The sequence below is a fragment of the Ambystoma mexicanum genome, chromosome 10 (assembly GCF_040938575.1).
Source record: "Ambystoma mexicanum isolate Mex_15411 chromosome 10, UKY_AmexF1_1, whole genome shotgun sequence".
Classification (NCBI taxonomy): Eukaryota; Metazoa; Chordata; class Amphibia; order Caudata; family Ambystomatidae; genus Ambystoma; species Ambystoma mexicanum.
This window is the reverse complement of record NC_090932.1, coordinates 501,259,663-501,272,624: the sequence shown is the minus strand read 5'-3', so window position 1 is coordinate 501,272,624 and position 12,962 is coordinate 501,259,663.

Here is a 12,962-nt window from a genome sequence, read left to right as displayed (position 1 = left end):
TGTTTCCGATGTTCAGATTCCGATGAAGAATAAACGAGGATGTCGTCAATGTAAACAACAACACACACATCTATGAGCTCTCTGAGGACATCGTTCATAAAATATTGAAAGGCGGCCGGGGCATTGCAAAGTCCGAAGGGCATGACCTGATATTCAAATAGCCCATACTTGGTGCGGAAGGCCGTCTTCCATTCATCGCCCTCTTTTACTCGTACCAAGTGGTAAGCTCCTCTAAGATCGAGCTTTGTATATATGCATGCTTTTCTGACTTGGTCCAGGAGTTCAGGGATCAAAGGTAACGGATATCTATTCTTAACGGTGATCTGGTTCAGGGAGCGATAATCTATACAAGTTCTAAGGTCTCCTTCCTTTTTTGGAACGAAGAACAAAGCTGAAGAAGCAGGGGACTTGGAAGGACGAATAAACCCATTTGCCAGGTATTGATCCAGGTATTGTCGAAGGTGAAGGTTCTCAGGCTCGGTGAGGGCATAAATTCTACTACAAGGAGGAGTAGATCCAGGTATCAGGTCTATCTGGCAGTCATAAGACCTATGAGGAGGTAGAGAGTTAGCCTGATCCTTCCGGAAAACATCTTGGTATTCTAGGTATTCGGGAGGTAACTGGGGAGTCTCTGAAGAAATTGCTGCCAGTGCAACACCAGGTGGAGGGTGACAAGTAGAGACACATTCTGGAAACTGGACCGTTCCTGCTCGCCAATCGATCAGAGGGTTGTGTTTCTCTAACCAAGGTATTCCTAGAATAATCTGAAACTGAGGGGCCTTGATCACATCGAACACGATCTTCTCATGGTGTCCATCTTAACTTACTAGCGTCACCTCTTGAGTGGTATGCGTTACTGGCCCGGAGGCTATCTCGGTACCATCCACCGTAGTAATGACGTCCTTTACAGCCTTGGGACAAAGAGTTAGATTCATCCTCAAAACCATTTCATGATCCACATAATTGCCGATGGCACCGCTGTCGACGTAAGCTTCAATTGCATGTAATCGATCCGGATTATCAGGGCTAATGAGGACCATAGGTATCACGAAATGCGAGGTCACGGAACTGGTTTTCACGCTCGGCAAGAGGACCTCTATTCTTGTCGGGCGAGGTCGTTTCCCTGCTCAGAGTTTGTAACTTTGGTAACTGCAGCTCCTACTGCCTTCTTGGCAGGTTTCACCGGACAGTCTCGAAGAAAGTGCCCTGAGTTTCCGCAATAGAGGCATAATTGCAACTGTTTTCTCCTTTCCCGCTCCTTTTGTGTTAGAGGACCTTTCAGACCCCCTATTTGCATGGGTTCCCCGGAGTCTACTCCTTTGGAAGGAGTTGGCGGTTTGGAAAATACTCGAGCATCAAACTTGGAACGATCGGCCTTCCTGTTCTGCAGTCTGTGATCTATTTGAACGACTAAGTCTATATAGTCCGAACAATCTTGTGGGGGATTCACTACTTGGGCTAACACATCTTTGAGCTCTCCACGTAGACCTCTATAAAACAGCGTAATCCTTTTGTCCTCCGGCCATTGAGTTTCCACTATCAGTCTGTTGAAAGACGCAATATAAGCCAAAAGGTCTTGATTACCTTGTCGCAACGAAAGAAGCTCATTGTCCAAGGCCTGCCCCTGTGAATGTCTTGCGAACAGTTTTTCCATACTGAGCTGAAAAGCTTGAAAATCATGGAGGACCGGATCATCTTGATTTACTAGAGGGATCGACCAGTCTGCCGCATTGCCACTAAGGTACGAAAGCACGAAAGCTACTTTAGCTTGATCAGTTGGAAAGGCTGCTGGCCGGCATAAGAAATGCAACCGGCACTGATTGATAAATACTGCAAACCTCTTTGGGTCACCAGAAAATCGTTCGGGCGGAGCCAGAGGTACATTCCCAGGTAGGTGGATCTGCACTGGATTCATAGAGGATGTAGAAGGAAGATTTCCCCCAGATGCGGGTAACGGGGTCTGTCCGGCTTGTGACTGTAGCAATTGTCTAGCGAGATCATCTGTTCGCTCCTTGGAAATAATCAGTTCCCTTCTTAGAGCGTTCGTTTCCTGACGGGCTGCATGCACTTCTGCCCTTAGTTCCCCAAGTAACTGGGCTAGCTGGTCGGTATCCGAGGTTTCCATAGCGCCTGGACGGGAGTTTTGTGGTAGGCTTTGCGTTCTGTAACGCTCACCTGATTCCCGTAGAGGCGCCGGTCTTGACTGGGCGTATACCGTATCTTCAAAGGTGATGTGTAACACACGGCTGGCTCTTTGGGCTGGACCTCTGTGCACTGTATGTCTGACTCGAAGGGTAAGATGTCTGCAGATAGAAAATATGGGATTAAGGAACTGGGTTATTGAATGTCTCTCTCTTCTTCCCTTTCTCTTCTCCTGTAGAACCCCAAAGGTTAACGCTCTCACCTTAGGTAAGTGAACGCTGTGCTCTCCATCTGCCTCGGGGCAGGGTGCTGTAACCAGTTTCTTCACTGGATAAGGGGAGCAGGCCTCTTGACTTCAGAGGACTGCTGTCCGTCGTTTACTGCACGAACGGTAAGTTTCGAGTAATTCTAATGTCTTTAAAGTCTTTAGTAATGATGTCTCTTGTTTTGCAGGGTTCCGGCGATGGTGGATGACGGGCTGAAGTGAGTTGAAGATGGAGCCCGTGTGATGAATAGAAGCGCCTGGAAGCACGTAAGTAAGCGCTTGTTGCCTGCTTCACGATGCGCTCTAACTGTCTTTTTATTTTGCAGGTACAAGTTCGGAGCGGCTGCAGGGTGCCGGAATACCCACTGGGTTAGATGTGGAAAGGAGTAATGGCACGTGAGTATTAAAGTTCCCCAATGTCTTTAGACGCACCTTGTTTTGTCTTTCAGATGCGGGATGCAGCGCCGAAGGCCTCCGGAGCGTGCGAATAGTTGGTAAGCTTTTGTCTTACCGATGCCGGAATGCAGTGTGGAGACCTCCGGAGCGCACGAAGAGTAGGTAAGCCTTTGTCTTTCAGATGCCGGAATGCAGCGCGAGGCGTTGGTGACAGCCGATGGACCAGGTAAGTGAAGAGCTGTCACTGAAGACCGTAATGCTAACCTGTTCTTTCTTGTCTTTATAGGTGTTGCTGAAGACTGGATTCAGGATGGTAAGCCTTTTTCCTTAGGCCCAGGATCAGATGCAGAAGACACAATGAGCGTTCTGCTGCAGAGGATGCAGAATAACGCAAAGCAAGATTCATCCATCGGGTGTGGTTTAAATAGCCTCCTCTAGTGCTTAGGTGTCTCCTTCCACAGCCACGCCTAGGTAAGAAAAGAGTTCCTGCTTTCCAGAAGAGTTCCAGTGTTCTGAATCTAGGGAGTGGCTCCTGCCCCACCCAACAGGAAAAGTAGTTCCAAACAGAAGAGGATCAGAGGCTCAACTGGCAGGCAAGTAAGCAGCATGGTCTGCTGCAGGTAAGTCCACCCAAGCATTATGAGCCCGGCACTTCCAGCACTGGGACTGGGCATATTTATGAGCCTGGTGCCACTGGCGCCAGGACTGGATCCAAAAGGTGACCTTTTGGAAGCAGAGATCATGACAGCATGTCAAGCTAGTAGACAGAAATAAACTGATCATGTAAGAGGTTGCTAACGTCCCAGACAAAGGGCATTTTCAGCACTATATCAACAGGGATGGACATTGTAAGCATGCACAAGCAGCACTTGGGATCTACGGAATAATCAGAATGTGCATGGCCGACGAGAACCAAGAAATGGTTATGAATGAAGACTGAAGAGAACACAGCTCAGCCTCCCTTCTGGGAAATGGAGCACTGTGGCAGGTGTTGAATAGTGCATTGCACATAAGCTTGAAGGCAAAAAATCTTACTTAAAATGTATGAAAATAGAACATCAGTTCCTTACACTACTTTTACGCATTGGAAATGGCATCCCAAAGTAAACATGAGCAAAACTGTGACGATGTCCCAGAGCATGCCATATAGAGAAATTTGCAGCAAAAGTTCCTGTCATACACCTTAGGAAGAGAAAGGCTTAAGAGAAACACTTGTGTAAAGGCGTGGTATAAATGTCATATCATATCATACCACTTCATATCATAACTGCTTACTGCCAAGCCACATGGCTGACCTAGCATTTTTGATTCATATATATCGCAAATGCAGTATAAAGAATTTTACATCTGAAAAAGGAGGCCAGAGAGAGTGTGATATGCTAAATTGCAGGGAAGAAAAATGCACACTTACCAGCTGTTGAGTCCTTGGTAGTTAACTGAACACATCCAGCCTGCAGGTCAGAGCGAGGTCAGCAAATTACTTCAGCAGGAAAAGGGCACAATGAGCGCAGACACGATGAGCACAGAGAGAGAGCCCTTCCAAGGGAGCCTCTCTTTGTTTTTTTGGATATCTCCGGGCTTTGTTTTTGAATGCTTGAAACATGTGGCAAAAGACTTCTAACTACACAATCTACACCAAGAATAAATGCTTGCATCACATTTGTCATAAAAATATTAGTTCTGCTTTAAACATGTGTTGTACTCTCAAGCCAGCAGGTGATCCTGTCTGGAAGCAGGCCTGGGGCAGGGTCTTTCAGCGTTCGGGTTGGCAGTGGAAAGCAATGGAGATAGGAGGATCCACTCTAGGCAGGGCGCACCCCAGCGATCTCAGAAGCAAATGCTATGTTTGCTGAACGTGTGCTTTCTGCGCAGAGTGTCTCCTTTTAAAGTTCAAAGTTCCCGCTGCGCTGGCTCATTTAGTGAGACTGCACCTCTTAGGAATGCACAAGACACGAAGATAGTCTTGCAAGGCCTGGGACCCAATTTAGGCGGGTGGAACAAAGGAGCTGTTGGGTGTGTGTATGCTGTAGGCATGTGACACCCCCCAACAGTGGGTGAGTTGAGAGCTATGCACGTGGGACTTAGTAAGTTCCTGGAGAGAGAAAAGTCTGTTTTGGAAGTCAGACCCCCTTGGAATTTGTAGTATTGTTGACTGTGCTCTGGCAACCTAACTTAAGGGATTTTGTGAGGGGAAGCTACACTTTGGTGTGTACAGGTTTTTCCTCACGATGTCCAGGCGTCTAGAGAAACTCTTTGTAGGATCGTTGCCCCCCCACTACTCGCCAACACACAAAGATCAATGCCAGGCCCGTCCCAGTTAAAGACTGCAGCATAGATCAAGGAACAAAAGATGTTTCCGCTGGAGAACGGGGTGGGGCTGAACAGAGGAATGAGGATCCAGCAGGGACAGTGTCAGCCTGTGGTGGACCTGCTGCCTGTGCAGGCAAGCCGTCCCCTGTAGGCCCCTCAGAGGTGTTCCCTTCTGAGAGAGTGACCTCCCAGGTGTGACGAACAAAGGCGCACAACCATGCACTGTGCCGCTTCATTAAGGGAACCACTGAACAGAGGATCTCATGGGTGAAGCCAAAATACCTGTCTCACCATTTGTTTGTGCTCCATTTTTGGCCAGGCCTACGTTTCCGCTTGCAGAACTGAAGAGTGATGGATGGAAGGTTTTGAATTAATCTTAAACTACTGCCACTAGAGCATTATTTTTCAGCCTGCCATGCCAATATTGATGGGGAAAGGCCATATGCAAATCAGGCTTGACCTCACCCCAAAATTGGAAGTCCAGCCAACACTGCTGGTTTAGCAATTTTACGACAGTCCCCCTGAATGGTTGAGTATACTGAAACGTGCGTCCCAAGCTTGCTGTGTCTATATACTGAACCTATAACTTGTTGCTGACAACAAATACTGTCAATGCACATTGTGTGTTGCTTGTGATCTAATGCATAAGTATGTTTATTTATTTATTTATTTGCATTTGTTAAGCGCACTTGCAGCCCATGAGGCATCGAGGCGCTGTTACAGAGGATACACAGATTTAAGATTACATTCGGGTGCAGGAGGCTCTTAGTTACAGGTTAGCAGGCATATAGGCAGAAACAGGTTGAAGTCATACAAAGAGTCTGGTTTTGATAGCCTTGCGAAAGGCTAGTAGTTTGGGCTGGACTGCCCCTAAGCAGCGGGACCAATTCTGGTTTGTGTATGATTTTTCCTTCTATAATGTGGAAGCCTGAAAATTATATTGAGGTTTGCCCGGGGAAATTCCAGAGGTTTGATTTATTCTAGACCTTCCTGCATTCACTCTTCAGTATTTTTCATGCTTCCCCTACAAATTGCAGCTGTGTATACTCTTTCTTGTGCCGCTTCCTGCCTTATGCAAGGCCCAGACAACATTGTTATTCTTAATCCTTTCAATGGATTCATGGATAGAATTCTTGGATTTGGAGTCGTAGTGTGAGTAGATATTTTACTGGTCCACCAATCCAGACCACGTTTCATAAGAGAACGGTTATCAGAAGTCCTACTATCAGTTCATGTGTCTCTCTTACATTGATGTGTTTATTCTCGGATCAGAGGCTTCCTGTTTTCTACCTTCACAGTACAGGCAGAGGCGAATTCATTTTAGCTACCACTTACAGGGCCCGATTCATGGAAAATTGCCCATTTATCCCGCAAAGGCTGTGTTCCGAGAAAGACACTGTGTGAGCCTGCACACAGAATTAATTCTGCACGCTCTGTGTATTCACGGAATTGTTTGGCAAAGTAACAGTATAAGCAAGTCACGGACGAAACGCCCTGACACGCCCCCGCGCAAAGTAAAACCAGCCAGAGCAGCTACCTTTGCATGCTCCCCTGGTGTGAATACATGCACCCTTTAAACAGTGCGTGGGGTCCTCCACAAGCAGGCCTGCATCTCAGGAGCCCTGCTCAGGGTCCCCTGTTACTGTTACCGTCACCCCAACAACATGCGTTACGATTTATCGTAACTCGGCTAATACACAGAAAATCTGTGTGCGAACCCTGTAAACTGTTCCTGCGCCCCGCTACACTGGGTATGCACACCCCTAAGTAATATCGGAACCACGGCTGCGTGCACGCACCCCTAAATCCGACATCCGATTTTACTTGTGCTTGGTGAATCCTATGGGCAAGTTTCTGTATGCCTACCTTCGGATGGCAGATATTATGAGGGCTTTGCGTGGCCATTTCCCCGCCTAGAGGTTGCACGCTCAGATCCATGACTACATATCGATCCACCCAATAGTGGGCATGCAATGGACTACCTGAGGGCCGTCCCTCGTAATGTCCACATTTTACCTTGTTCTCCCTCATTTTCCCTGTTCCGCCCCCTACCGTGCCCTCTGTGCAAGCCACGCCCACACTCTGCGTGGTGTCTTGCGCAAGGCACTCGGCCTCTCGCAGTGATATGCCGAGCCTGCGCAAAGTCCCCGCAAAGTACGAAAAAGAGTCACCCAGTTGATTCCATGAATCATTGAATGGGATTTCGCACAGTTTGTCACGCAAAGTCCCGCTTTTCTGTGCAGTTAATTCCATGAACCGGGCTTACTGTCTTTAAAGTCTCGGGTAGTATACCCTTATAGATACTGCAATGATTGCTCCTGTTTTTACAGGTTAAACACCTTGCTGTGCAAACAGCAACATATGGGGACATTTTAGCCTATCTTTTGTAGACAGTTAATGCTTAACTATGATTGATTTAAAAAATATTTTCCTTTTAATGATCAATTGAAGAGCCCCACTGGTGTTAGCTCCGACTTCTCAATGGAATGTGTTGACCCTTTTCTAGAAGGATGGGTCAAACCAGAGAGGCCGCAATTGGCATGCCTGAGTAAAATGTATGAAGAGGAAGCCTGGTTTGTTCCTAACAGGCTGACCTTATTCTTCTCTGTGAATGAATTAAACACGTAGCTGTCAGAATGTGAATCCTGTTGGGCCATGTGATACTGGTGGAGTCTGAAGTATTTAGAGCCTGATTCACTGAATTATCTGTGCAGAAAATAAGGACATTGGATGCCAAACTGAGTGCGAAATCCCGTTTGTCGATTCATTGAATCAAATGCGTGGCACTTTTTCATACTTAGTGTGGACTTTGCGCAGGCTCGCCACGTCACTGCAAGAGACCAACAGGGTAATTCATAGAAATTCGCACAAAAGTGGCGCACGCGACTGGCGCACAGCATGCCCGTGCGAATGTCTGCACCAGCCGCGTGCGCTAAAATCGATTTCCGCGCACAGCGTATTCATGGATATTCGCATCCAAAACCAGCCGTGGCGCAGTGTGGCGCAGCGACCCTGCAGCAGCGCCAGTTACGCCCCCAAGAACGCCCTCGCCCAAAGAAAAGCCTTCAAAATCCCCAAATAATCGCAAAGGGCTGCGCTAACCCTGGACCAGTTCACAAGGCTGGCAAACAGCAAACGCCAAGCGGGGAACGTGTATTTCAGTGGTTCGCGGGAAGTTCCACACGCGATTGTCCTGTGTACGTGTGCATCAGGGGTGCGCGGGAAGTTCCACACGCAAAATCAGCAGGGTACGTGTATTTCAGGGGTGCGCGGGAAGTTCCACATGCGATTTCAGCAGGGTACGTGTATTTCAGGGGTGCACGGGAAGTTCCACACGCGATTGGCCCCGTGCGAGCAGGGTACGTGCAATTCAGGGGTGCGCGGGAAGTTCCACACGTGATTTCAGCAGGGTACGTGTATTTCAGGGGTGCGTGGGAAGTTCCACACGCGATTGGCCCCGTGCGAGCAGGGTACGTGTAATTCAGGGGTGCGCGGGAAGTTCCACACGCGATTTCAGCAGGGTACGTGTATTCCAGGGGTTCTGGGGAGTACTACACGTGAATTGGCCGTGTGGGTCCTCCCAAGTGTTCGCTCTACAACCTCCACGGCCCCTGCAGGCAGCCCACACCTCGGGGGACTACCCTGCACCCCTGCTCATGTTCCGCAGGCAGCCCATCCACCATGGGCATGCCCCCCAGCCAACCCACATGTCACCTTGCACTACTGATCAACAATGCATGTCGCCCACCACCCCCAACCCCCAGCAGTGCAGGGGCAGCCTCCACCAGGCCCCCACCCATGTCTACCAACACCCCCACCCCCCAGCCCCCAGGGGCAGCCTCCACCAGGCCCCCACTCATGTCTCCCACCACCCCCACCCCCCAGCAGTGCAGGGGCAGCCTCCACCAGGCCCCCACCCATGTCTACCACCACCCCCACCCCCCAGCCACCAGGGGCAGCCTCCACCAGGCCCCCACTCATGTCTCCCACCACCCCCACCCCCCAGCAGTGCAGGGGCAGCCTCCACCAGGCCCCCACTCATGTCCCCCTGCACCCCCACCCCCCAGCAGTGCAGGGGCAGCCTCCACCAGGCCCCCACTCATGTCCCCTATTACCCCCACCGCCCCGCAGTGCAGGGGCAGCCTCCACCAGGCCCCCACTCATGTCTCCCTGCACCCCCACCCCCCAGCAGTGCAGGGGCAGCCTCCACCAGGCCCCCACTCATGTCCCCCTGCACCCCCACCCCCCAGCAGTGCAGGGGTAGCCTCCACCAGGCCCCCAATCATGTCTACCACCACCACCCTCCAGCCACCAGGGGCAGCCTCCACCAGGCCCCCACTCATGTCCACCTGCAACCCCACCACCCAGCAGTGCAGGGGCAGCCTCCCCCAGGCCCCCACTCATGTCCCCCTGCACCCCCACCCCCCAGCAGTGCAGGGGCAGCCTCCACCAGGCCCCCACTCCTGTCTACCACCACCCCCATCCCGCAGCCACCAGGGGCAGCCTCCACCAGGCCCCCACTCATGTCCCCCTGCACCCCCACCCCCCAGCAGTGCAGTGGCAGCCTCCACCAGGCCCCCACTCATGTCCCCCTGCACCCCCACCTCCCAGCAGTGCAGGGGCAGCCTCCACCAGGCCCCCACTCATGTCTACCACCACCCCACCCCCAGCCACCAGGGGCAGCCTCCACCAGGCCCCCACCTATGTCTACCACCACCCCCACCCCCCAGCCACCAGGGGCAGCCTCCACCAGGCCCCCACTCATGTCTCCCACCACCCCCACCCCGAGCAGTGCAGGGGCAGCCTCCATCAGGCCCCCACTCATGTCCCCCTGCACCCCCACCCCCCAGCAGTGCAGGGGCAGCCTCCACCAGGCCCCCACTCATGTCCCCTATTACCCCCACCCCCCGCAGTGCAGGGGCAGCCTCCACCAGGCCCCCACTCATGTCCCCCTGCACCCCCACCCCCCAGCAGTGCAGGGGCAGCCTCCACCAGGCCCTAACTCATGTCCCCCTGCACCCCCACCCCCCAGCAGTGCAGGGGCAGCCTCCACCAGGCCCCCACTCATGTCTACCACCACCACCACCCCCCAGACACCAGGGGCAGCCTCCACCAGGCCCCCACTCATGTCCCCCTGCACCCCCACCCCCCAGCAGTGCAGGGGCAGCCTCCACCAGGCCCCCACTCATGTCCCCCTGCACCCACACCCCCCAGCAGTGCAGGGGCAGCCTCCACCAGGCCCCCACTCATGTCTAACACCACCCCCCAGCCACCAGGGGCAGCCTCCACCAGGCCCCCACCCATGTCTACCACCACCCCCACCCCCCAGCCACCAGGGGCAGCCTCCACCAGGCCCCCACTCATGTCTCCCACCACCCCCACCCCCCAGCAGTGCAGGGGCAGCCTCCCCCAGGCCCCCACTCATGTCTCCCACCACTCCCACCCCCCAGCAGTGCAGGGTTAGCCTCCACCAGGCCCCCACTCATGTCCCCCTGCACCCCCACCCCCCAGCAGTGCAGGGGCAGCCTCCACCAGGCCCCCACTCATGTCTACCACCACCCCCCAGCCACCAGGGGCAGCCTCCACCAGGCCCCCACCCATGTCTACCACCACCCCCACCCCCCAGCCACCAGTGGCAGCCTCCACCAGGCCCCCACTCATGTCTCCCACCACCCCCACCCCCCAGCAGTGCAGGGGCAGCCTCCACCAGGCCCCCACTGATGTCTCCCACCACCCCCACCCCCCAGCAGTGCAGGGGGAGCCTCCACCAGGCCCCCATTCATGTCCCCCTGCACCCCCACCCCCCAGCACTGTGGGGCACCTGCCAGCAGGCCCCCACTCATGTCCAACTCATGTTCCCCTGCACCCCCACCCCCCAGCAGTGCAGGGGCAGCCTCCACCAGGCCCCCACCCATGTCTACCACCACCCCCACCCCCAGCCACCAGGGGCAGCCTCCACCAGGCCCCCACTCATGTCTACCACCACCCCCACCCCCCAGCCACCAGGGGCAGCCTCCACCAGGCCCCCACTCATGTCCCCCTGCACCCCCACCCCCCAGCAGTGCAGGGGCAGCCTCCACCAGGCCCCCACTCATGTCCCCCTGAACCCCCACCCCCAGCAGTGCAGGGGCAGCCTCCACCAGGCCCCCACTCATATCTACCACCACCCCCACCCCCCAGCCACCAGGGGCAGCCTCCACCAGGCCCCCACCCATGTCTACCACCACCCCCACCCCCCAGCCACCAGGGGCAGCCTCCACCAGGCCCCCACTCATGTCCCCCTGCACCCCCACCCCCCAGCAGTGCAGAGGCAGCCTCCACCAGGCCCCCACTCATGTCCCCCTGCACCCCCACCCCCCAGCAGTGCAGGGGCAGCCTCCACCAGGCCCCCACTCATGTCTACCACCACCCCCACCCCCCAGCACTGTGGGGCACCTGCCAGCAGGCCCCCACTCATGTCCAACTCATGTCCCCCTGCACCCCCACCCCCCAGCAGTGCAGGGGCAGCCTCCACCAGGCCCCCACCCATGTCTACCACCACCCCCAGCCACCAGGGGCAGCCTCCACCAGGCCCCCACTCATGTCTACCACCAACCCCACCCCCCAGCCACCAGGGGCAGCCTCCACCAGGCCCCCACTCATGTCCCCCTGCACCCCCACCCCCCAGCAGTGCAGGGGCAGCCTCCACCAGACCCCCACTCATGTCCCCCTGCACCCCCACCCCCCAGCAGTGCAGGGGCAGCCTCGACCAGGCCCCCACTCATGTCTACCACCACCCCCACCCCCAGCCACCAGGGGCAGCCTCCACCAGGCCCCCACCCATGTCTACTACCACCCTCACCCCCCAGCCACCAGGGGCAGCCTCCACCAGGCCCCGACTCATGTCTACCACCACCCCCACCCCCCAGCACTGTGGGGCACCTGCCAGCAGGCCCCCACTCATGTCCAACTCATGTCCCCCTGCACCCCCACCCCCCAGCAGTGCAGGGGCAGCCTCCACCAGGCCCCCACCCATGTCTACCACCACCCCCACCCCCAGCCACCAGGGGCAGCCTCCACCAGGCCCCCACCCATTTCCAACTCATGTTCCCCAGCCAACATGTCATCACAATCTAGATCCCTGGTCCGTATTGTCAGCCTCCAAATACAAAACACCCACCTGAGTATTGCATCCACCCACTCATAATTGGCAATTACATGACAGAACACCAATTGCAAGTTCCGAAACAAACAAATTTCCCTCACATACACCCAATGGGTGTCAGTGAATCTCAAAAGCCAATTCATGATATGCATTAAACCAATGAGATGATACTACACATTGAAGTTTGATAAAAAAATATGTATTGAAGGAAACATAAATAGAATCAAAAATAAAGAAACAGAAATGGGAATGCACATAAATGAAAAGAAGCATGTCCGTGAAAAAAAGCAAAACCAAAAATCAAAATCCAAAGTAATGGTGTCCAAAGTCACTGTCCAGAAAAAAAAATCCAATGGGAAATAAAATAGAAAGCCATTGCTCCATGGTTAAAATTTGAAAGAAAAATACAATCCAACAGTGAACTATGTACATACGAACAAGCCAGGGTCCATTATCCCAACAAAAGAAAGGAAACCTATCTAACTACACTAACTAATAAAATAAACTATATACAAAAATGTGGCCAATGTCCGAAAGGTCCAAAATAAATCCTAAAAAAAATGAAACCTAACACTACCTACATAACTATGTACAAGGGCAGCGGGCTACTTTGACGGCTCACTTGTGGATGTCCCGGGCCAGGGCATCATCGAACTCCTGCTCAATGTCCCGGAGGCGGTCCTCCTCCATGGCCCCGAGGGTCCG